Raw genomic sequence first — 10478 nt, 5'->3', positions numbered from 1 at the left:
ACATGGACATATTTATATTGCATTTTCTGTTGCAGTTATGAGTGTTATACTACAGGAAATCCTTTTGGAAAATTAAATAATGCAATATTTTTGTGTTTACATTTCATTTTATATAAGGTAGGAAGGGAGGAGGGCTTTGTGCTTCTAATTGCATGCCGAGGGCTAATCTTTTTCTTCCAGCTTATCACACCTCTTGAATGAATGATTACAATATTTTTGATTGGGATTTTGAGATGTGATACCAAACTCTTTTTCTCTGGATAGACATGCTATAGCTTAAGGTTCATTGACAGAAGGTTAGAAGGCCCGTTGAAGTTCCCACCCTGCAAGCAGGAACAAGAATTTGGCCTTAAATTAATTTCAGGCAGACCAAAAGATGTATGGGTTGATTTTCAGTGCTGTGGTTGCATATTTTGTTAAACACCGGCCACAGCATTTAAAAAAATATTCAGCACTGCTATCTGCCGCAAAGTTAAACTTCCATTTCTCTGTCAATTGTAGTTTGAAACCACAGGAATCAATGTCTAAGCTGAAGAATTCTCTGCTATCCATCATGTTTCATGCAGCCGAAAGCCTATGTGCTGAATACATGGATCCAATCTGTCTCGGTTAACAATAGTCAGACAATATAGTTTATGGTTTATTTGGGTAGCCCGATTTTACTATAGTAAAATCTGGCCCCTAGACCCGCCCCCCAGGCCTGCACAGTTCCACCTATCCCCACCCCGTTACACTCCAGTCCCGCCCCCAGTCCTGCCCTAGCCCCACCCCCATGGCCTGCTATCATCAGGCAGGACAAAATCCGTGCCTGCGCGGATTTCCTCCTGCCCGACGCGATTTAGAGGAGGCTTTCCAAAACCCAGACGAATCCCCAGATATGTCCGTGGAAATCCAGATGTCTGGTAACCCTATTTATTTGTATCCTGCCTTTCCCAAAGCGGGTCACGACAAATACATTCAAAATCATCGTGACAACACACACAAAAAAAAGAGCTCCAATATCAGCATGGCTATTGTGACTTCTGGCGGCAGTATAGGCGGAATAGAAGTTCCTAATGTAATGTAATGTAAGTATCGTGAGACTGCCACTTGAAATCCTGACAGCCACGTTGGCAACCAGGCAAGCGTGGATCGCTCCTGCCCCCTCTGCACCAGTGCTTTTAAAGTAAGCCCCTAAGCTGGGAGGTCCAGGAGAGCCTTGTTTTGTTCCAGGGGCCTGGAGCATCAGATGGGAGATGCTCTGGGTGGGGGACACCAAAACCAGAACTGAAATTCAGTTGGCCTCTACATGTGGGTTTCTAGAAGGAGCAGCGACATGTGGAAATTTTGGCACTTCCTGATGGAACATGCAAAATGACCACTTCCGTGTGTAAGTGCCAACAGCTCCACACGGAAGCTGCCAAGTAGAGAATGACATGGTGACAAAATTCATCACCGTTCCCGTCCCCGTGGATAACCGCGGGAAACCATCTTCATGTCATTCTTTAGGGAAAGAGGGAAGAATCAGAGTATGAATGGCCACAACCACTTTCCCGCAAGCTTTGCTTTGAAGAATGCTGGTGTAGAAGGACAGAGGATGAAATAGGCACTAGAAAATGACACGGGTTTATTTCCTGCGGTTATCTGCGGGAGCCGGGAACAGGAACAGTGATGAATTTTGTCACCGTGTCATTCTCTACTGCCAAGTTCATGCTATTCAGTTGAATGCTGGAGAATGCCTGCTCCTGCTACACGTGCCAGCAAATCCATCAAAAATCCATGATTAAATTAACTTGTCTCTTCTTTGATATTTCTGGGCCATAAAGTCCTAGGTTCTAACTGCTGGATGGGAACTTCAGCAGTTGGAAAGACTACACTGGCTTCCTATCTGTTTCAGGATTCAATTTATATGTGCTTGTATCGTTTTTTTTAACTCTTGCTTGGTATTTTCACTCCTTTGGTTTCGTTAATCTGGAACGCTCAAAGATCTTGGGCTCCTTTTACTAAGCTGCGTTAGGGCATTGACGCGCGCCCTAGACGTTAATGCCAGCATTGAGCTGGCGTTAGGTCTAGCCGCGTAGCGCGGGGTTAGCACGTGCTAATCTGCTGCGTGCGCCAAAAATGCTAGCGCAGCTTAGTAAAAGGAGCCCCTTGTCTCTCGCGAAATACACAAAGATTAAAACTCTCTTTCCCTTCTCTTAAGGGAATTCGATCTAAAGGAAAATGGATGAATTCTTACATGTTTAAATTAACGGAGGTTTGGAATTCAATCCCATCTATGATAAGAGACCCGAACTCCCTTCAATTACTTCGTAAAGCACTAAAACCCTTTTTATTTTCTAAGCGTTTAGCGACTCGCTCTGTTTAAATTTCTTTTTTTACTTGTATATTTAGGTTTATCTGATTTTTTTCGTTCTATTTCTTTTTTTCTTTTTATTATTACTGGCTCATCTTATGATTACACTGCACAACAATTTTTTGGTTAAGTCTTGATTCCTGAAAAGTTTTTGGTGATTATGACAGGTACCAACTTGGTATGCTCAAATATGGTTTTGGTTTTACTGCATCACGTAAGAACTATGAGAAATAGACATTTTTATGTTTACTGACAATAAAATATATAGTCAAGTTTACGTTTCGCACAAGCGACTAAATGAAACAGAATTAAAAGTGTTTTGCTCCCGAGTTTCTTTTATATTCAGTGTCTGGTGCATCACGTTGTAGCATCCAACAATAGTCGGCAAGCATTGACGGATTCCAATTGCCCTGGTATCGTTTCTCCATCGTAGCTATGTCTTGATGAAACCTTTCACCGTGCTCGTCACTCACAGCACCGAGATTTGCGGGGAAGAAGTCCAAGTGTGAATGGAGGAAATGAATCTTGAGTGACATATTGCACTTCATTCTCTTGTATGCTTTGAGAAGTTTGTCTACCAGCTGAATGTAGTTTGGGGCTCTGTAATTGCCCAGAAAATTGTCAACAACGTCTTTCAAGGCTTTCCAGCCAATTTTTTCCGGCCCAACTAACAGATCTTCAAATCGCTTGTCACTCATAACATGTCTGATCTGGGGGCCAACAAAAATACCCTCTTTGATCTTGGCATCAGTTATTCTTGGGAACATCTGTCTTAAATAACGAAAACCTTCCCCTTCCTTGTTCATTGCTTTCACAAAATTCTTCATGAGTCCCAGTTTAATGTGAAGAGGAGGCAAAAATATCTTTGTCGGGTCAACAAGCGATTCATGTGCTACATTTTTCTGTCCTGGAACTAACTTTTTACGGAGTGGCCAGTTCTTTCTAGAATAGTGCGACTCTCTGTCTCGGCTGTCCCATTCGCAGATGAAACAGCAGTACTTTGTATAGCCAAGCTGCAGTCCTAGTAACAGAGCAACGACTTTGAGGTCTCCACAGATATTCCAGTTATACCTGGTATACTGGACATACTTTAGTAACATTTCCATATTCTCATATGTTTCTTTCATATGTGCTGCATAGCCAACAGGTACTGAAGGATAAACGTTGCCATTGTGCAACAGAACAGCTTTCAGGCTTAACATTGACGAATCAATGAAAAGACGCCACTCTTCCGGGTTGTGATCACAACCAAAGACCGAGAACAATCCTTCAATGTCACAACAGAAACAGAGACTGTCGACTTGTGCAAAAAATTTGGTTATATCATGATGCCGGTCTCGAAACACAGAAATTTTCGTACCTGGTGATAGCAAACACCATTCCTGCAGTCTCGAACCTAGCAGCTCAGCTTTTGCTTTTGACAGACCCAAATCTCTGACCAAATCGTCCAATTCGGACTGTGTTATCAGATGTGGATCGCCTGATGAGGATGGTTCAAAATCCAGGTCAATGTCACTGTTAGAACCCTGCACTGCAGTTTCTTCATCTGGTTCGTCTAAGGTCCAATCCTCTGGTGGTTTCGGAACTGGAAGACTGTCATCATGTGGCATGGGTCTCATTGCTGAAGGCAGATTAGGATATTCAATTGACTTCTTGTTTTTGGCAGAGAAACCAGACACATTAGTCAAACAGAAATAACAGTCCGTCACATGGTCTTTCTGTTCTCGCCATATCATCGGAACAGCAAATGGCATCGTCTTTCGAGTACCTCTGAGCCAGGCTCTCAGACTAACAGCACATGTCGCACAGCAAATGTGAGGCGCCCATTGCTTGTCTTGATCACCTATTTTGCAGCCAAAATACAGATGATAGGCTTTCTTTACAAGGGCAGTCATCGAACGTCTCTGAGGCGTAAGTGTATATTCCCCACAGATATAGCAGAATGTGTCGCGGCTGTTACGACACCGACGAGACATATTGCCCGACACCAAAACGTCTATAGCATCAAGCTTACTTACTGTTATATTGCTACAGCTACTATACTACTATACTTTACTATACTGATACTATATACACACACGGACTATCTATATTAACCAAATGAGCAGGATCGGTGTATGGAAGCCACCATTATAGCATGGTGAGACAGCGCAAGCTCGTTCAGACCTGCCCAGACATGCCCAGGATGTCATCTTCCATAAAACAGCTTCCAACCTGGCTAGATTTTATGCATGGACATACCCAGGCGGCACAAACCGTTGTTGATAAGACACTTATGGGAGAAAAAATTGTTTGCATCCAAATATAAGAAAAAATCACGACAAAATTGAAGATTTCTCTGAAATGGTACGTGATGGGTAATTTTTGATGTAATATTCATGATCAGCACCCAAAATTCTATAAGAAACACCCAGCAGTGTTCAGGAAGCAAAAACTTTGTTGTGCAGTGTTATTAACCGAGTTGAGCTTCATTTTTTTTTTTTTTTTTTAAAGATGGCCCAGTCTATAAATACATTTTAAAAAGCTCATTCCAGCCTATCCAACCATCCCGTTTGCAGGATATCTACCGTAAAGTCTGGCCAGTAACATCCTCATGTTCTAAGATAGTGGAGTTCCCATCGATGCCCTCCCCAGTCCATCCTACACTGAATCACCATATATTGGAAACAAACCATACAATTCTGTCCAATACCAGCCTAAGTTTTAAAATTTATACCATTTGTTTTCTAATTGGAGATCCTTTGTGCTTATCCCATTTTTTTTTTAAATTCCATCACCGTTTTCCTCTCCACCAACCTCCCTTGGGAAGGCATTCCAGAATACATGTGTACTCCTGCAGGTATTTTTGAAAATACTCAACAGATGAAAATACTTGGCTGATCTACTAGCACTGAGCACATTCCAACCTGGACATCTCAGATCTAGTCTCTAGATTTTGTGTGAAAAGGTGGCTTCAAATCTCCTTGGCCATTTGTGGGGATATAGCAATACACATCTCCCTCATTATTCGCAGGGGATAGGGGCAGAGATGGACCGCGAATAGGGAAATACCGCAAATATCTGGCTCTGACCCATCCCCACCTCCCCCCGGCATCCCGGCTTTACCTGGTGGTTTAGCAGGCTTTCGGGGCAGGAGCGATCTTCCTACGCTCCTGCCCCGTGTAGATCGCCAATAGGAAATGGCTGTGGAGAGATCCCGTCGTAGTCTCGAGAGACTAAGGGAACTCACAGCAGCCATTTCCTATTGGCGATCTGCATGGGGCAAGAGCATAGGAAGATCGCTCCTGTCCCGAAAGCCTGCTAGATCACCAGGTAAGGCCGGGATGCCGGGGAGAAGGCAAAAATATGGGGGGGGGGTTTCCCTATCCCCCCCAAAAAATCACGATTATGTGAAATTGTGAGTGGGGAAACTGCAAATGGGGAGGGGGAAGTGTATTCTCAAAATATGTCCTTTAAAATGATCGGAACATACAGTATATTCAACCATCAGTCTTCATCTCTTCTTTCTCTTGCTGTGTTTTGGAAGGAAATTAATACTGTAATATTTAGAGCTCCTTTTACAAAGATATGCTAGCGTTTTTAGTGCACATACTGGATTAGCGCGTGCTATAGCACGCGCTAGCTGAAAAACTACCGCCTGCTCAAGAGGAGGCGGTAGCGGCTAGCGCATGTGGCATTTTAGCACGCGCTATTCCGCGCGTTAAGGCCCTAATGTGCCTTCGTAAAAGGAGCCCTTAGTGGAAAAGGCAAGATGATGTCATTTGAACTGAATCAGAAGTGGAAAAAAAAAAAATCAACCATTTTATTAATAGTAATACTGAACATATGTGTGCGTGTGTGTCGACAGGCGGAGAAACTAAAACTGCTTTGATGAATTATTTAGAATTATGAACTGCTTGCAGAAAGCAAACTGAATGTTCCCTTCTGTCTGAATGTACATTTTGTAAACCAAGTGCATTTCTATGTTTGGACTTCATGTAGGTTGAGCTTGTTGTACGATGCTCCTTCTGTTCATATGTTGATGCAGTTGTTGGACTGTTGGATTCCACACTGGATCATTTATGTTGAAATAAATTTTTTTTTACAGTAAGCAAAATATTGCTCTTTTTGTAATTGAATTTTTCAAATTGTAACATACAATCCAAAAAGCTTATAAGAAAAATGGTCATCATTTCATTTTACAAAAGAAAAGAAAAACCAATTTAAAGAAATAGATAGGGACAGATTTTTCAAATTATGGGGAACCACAAGTACAAGGGGACACTCAGAGAAATTGAAAGGGGGAAGGTTTAGAACAAATGCCAGGAAGTTCTTCTTCACCCAGAGGGTGGCGGATACATGGAACGCGCTACCGGAGGATGTGATAAGCAGGAGCACGCTACAGGGCTTCAAAGAAGGTTTGGATAGGTAGTTTCAAGTTCAAGTTTCAAGTTTATTCAATCTTTTGATGGATCGCCTATAACAATTTCTAAGCGATGTACATATAGTAATAAAAAAGAGATAAGAAACTTAACATAATTATTAATTACATAACATCAAATAAAAAACATTTAAAACATAATTGAGGGGCAAGGGAAAATTAAAAGTTACAATTTCGGGTTTTGGAAGAAAAAAGGAAAAGTACAAAAGGTAGGGTAAAAGGATAGAACAAAGTGGCTCAAGCAAACTTCTTTAACTTCTTTAACAATAATATCAGATCATAAATAATTTAAAAGAACTATTAAAGGTCGAAGGCATCATTAAATAAGTAAGTTTTTAAAAGTTTTTTAAATGTTGTGATATTTTTTTCTGTTCTAATAAATTGAGGAAGTTTATTCCACCTTTGTGGGCCGGCGACGGTAAAAGTGTCAGCTCTGGAAGACCAAGGGATTGAGGGGTATAGATAGGGGTAGAGGTAGGTTATAGGGAGAGGATTAGAGACAGTACAGACTTAGTCAGGGACACTATTCGGGCAATTAGGCCTGATGGGCCGCCGCGGGAGCGGACCGCTGAGCGAGATGGACCTATGGTCTGACTCGGCGGAGGCAACTTCTTATGTTCTTAAATACCAAACCACCCCCATCAACGGAGAAGTTGACTCCACTAACTTAAACTAATCAACATAAGGAAAAAGATGTTAGGATATACCTTCCCGGAACAGAAAACAACAAAAAAAAAAAGTCCACCAAAGGAATTCCACATTAAAAAAACAGCAGAGCAAAACCAAGAAAAACTGTGGAATTGATGATCTTGATGAAGTCTTTATTTGAACAAAACCATATAAAACACAGTAAAAGATTTGTGGTGTAGGCCCAACCCAGGCCATGTTTCGGTCATGAAAGACCTTCTTCTGGGGTCCGGTACTATTATAAGCCACAAGGATTGCAAAATGAGCAAAACAAAACACGTGGGCTCCTTTTACGAAGGCACATTAGTGGGTTTAACGCACGCAACTTTTCATCACGCACTAACTCCCGTGCTAGCCAAAAAACTTAAAAGGAGGCGGTAGCGGCTAGCACAGCTGGCGGTTTAGCACGCACTATTACGTGCGTTAAACCACTAACGTGCCTTCGTAAAAGGAGCCCTGTGTTAGGGTAAATGTAGCCGATCAAAGTGAAGGCATCTAATCGAGAGTGGATCTACCTTCCCAACATTATTCACCAGCATTGCAAGAGCTGTTCTAATTGAAGCAGATCCCCCCAAATATAGCCATTATTCTGGAAATGAATTAAACATTTACAGGGAAATTTCAGAAGAAAAGTAACACTTTATGCTTCAAAACCAAAAAGGCACAAGCAAAAGGTTGACCCTTGATGCTCCACAGAACCACATGCTAAATGTTAAGATTACATTAGAGATTTCTGTTCCGCCATTGCCTTGCGGTTCAAGGTGGATTACAAAAGAATTACAAAAAAGTGTTGCAAGAAGAAGATATCTAGTAATTTCTAGAGGAGATAAAGAGTAGATGAGGTTGCTTTGGGGAATCGGGAAGGTATTGGGAAGTGGGAAGGAGCTAGCGGTATGAAGACGTTTGCAGGAATTTTTTGAAGAGTAGAGTCTTTATTTCTTTTCTGAATGTTTTGTAGTCTAGGGTCATAATTAGTAGATTGGAGATTTGGTTGTTGAGTTTTACTGCTTGTGTGGCTAGGAGACCGTCATATAGTGTTTTCCGTTTGACTTCTTTGATTGGGGAGTGCGTGAATGGAGTGTGGGTTTTCCTATGTCTAATTGATGTAGTTTGGATGAGGCGGTTGTTCAGGTAGGTTGGGCTGTCGCCGTTTATGGTTTTAAATAGTAGACAGTAGAATTTGAAGAGTATTCTTGCAGGAATGGGGAGCCAGTGTGAGTTGAGGTATGCCTCTGTGACGTGGTCGTGTTTCCTCAATGAAAAGATAAGTCTCAGTGCTGTGTTTTGGATTGTTTGTAGTTGTTTTATCATTGGTGCTGGACAGGGGAGGTAGAGAATGTTGCAGTAGTCTAAAAGGCCTAGGACTAGGGATTGTACTAAGAGCCGGAATTGTGTTCCATCGAAGAATTTTCAAACTTGGCTTAAGTTTCTCATAACTGCGAATGATTTCTGTATTGTTTTATTGATTTGTGGTTGCACGGTGCAGCATCTATCTATCGTCATTCCTAGTAGTTTTAGGGTGGGTTGAATGGGGTAATTGATTCATTTCTATATTGGTTATGGTTGGGACTTTGTTATTTTCAGTTTATGATCTTTCATCCATGTTGCTACTGTTTCTAGATTAGGAGTTGTTTCTCCCTTCTGACTTACCTTGTTTTGCAAAAAAAAAAAAAAAAAATATTGCGTTTTACCCAAAGGGCTCAGTGCTAGTCAGGTGTATTTATAAATACTTTTGAGGTGATTTTGCACATTATCTAATAGGTCCAAGGATGTATCATACTTATTAAACCCTTCTGAGTGATCAAGTTTCCAACTCCTTTATAGTTCTTTACTAAGGACCATTTTATACTCCACATTTTATATTTGGCTTTATTTTGCATGGATACACTCATGACATAAAATAAATAAATAAATATATATATATACAGTATATATAAATGCATAAATAAAAACCATATATGTAACATCAAGATCACTTTCCCGAGTGGTATTTTTAAGAAAGAATTCTTTTTGGTTCATATTGGAGGTAAAACATTGCTTCTCCCAAGGAAATGGCTTAATTACCCTCCTTGTGTCTTTGTGTAAAATGCTTATTAAAAAAGGCTGATTGATGTAACTTCCTACCAGTTAGAAACATGCAAACGTTCACCCTTTATCTTGAACTGGGTGGATTTTACCAGATGTTGCGGGGAATTTCTTGCTCTATATAGTTCGGTTACTAGTGTCTTATCTTTACTATCCGTCCAACAATGTCAACTAGAATGTAGATATAGGACCGGATAATGACAAATTTTCACCAAAACCTTACAAGTGAGTAAATGTCAACGCCTCAGTCCCACCACTCCACCGCTGTTAAACCTTGCAACTGCGGGAAGAATTACGTGGCAACTATCATCATTGATACAGCGCCATAGCGCGAAACATGTCGGGTCTGACTCCCAGGTTTTGGCAGGATGCAAAGATAAGTGTACAAGTACTATCAAAGGCATACATGAATATATAAAAAAACTAAAAAAACAAACGTATAACAAAGCATACTAGTAAGCTATATAGAAATTTTAAGAAACTAAAAAAATTGACAAATGCAGAACAGCCAATGATGATGGTTGCCACGTAATTCTTCCCGCAGTTGCAAGGTTTAACAGCGGTGGAGTGGTGGGATTGAAGCGTTCACATTTACTCACTTGTAAGGTTTTGGTGAAAATTTGTCATTATCCGGTCCTATATATACATTGGCGGGGAAATTCTTGGCATTTTTACTAGTATATCACAGCTTCTTCACACTCACTGCAAATATTGATAAACTGAAGAAGTCAACAGCAGGTCTGACCCGTTTGCAGAAACTGCAGCAGACTTTGGACCTAAATGTTTATCAAACCAATCACGAGCCTCTTCTAGCCAGATTTACACATTGCTAAAGAGTGGATTCCTTCTGGACAGCTTGCAAACACTGTCAATATGGTGGAGAATGAATCCAAGGGGGTAAATAGTCAGCCAACAGTGGGGGAGGGGGGAAGGTTTGGCTGTTGCCAGCAT

This window comes from Geotrypetes seraphini, chromosome 8, assembly GCF_902459505.1.
Source record: "Geotrypetes seraphini chromosome 8, aGeoSer1.1, whole genome shotgun sequence".
Lineage (NCBI taxonomy): Eukaryota > Metazoa > Chordata > Amphibia > Gymnophiona > Dermophiidae > Geotrypetes > Geotrypetes seraphini.
Note: the sequence above shows the minus strand (reverse complement) of the source record.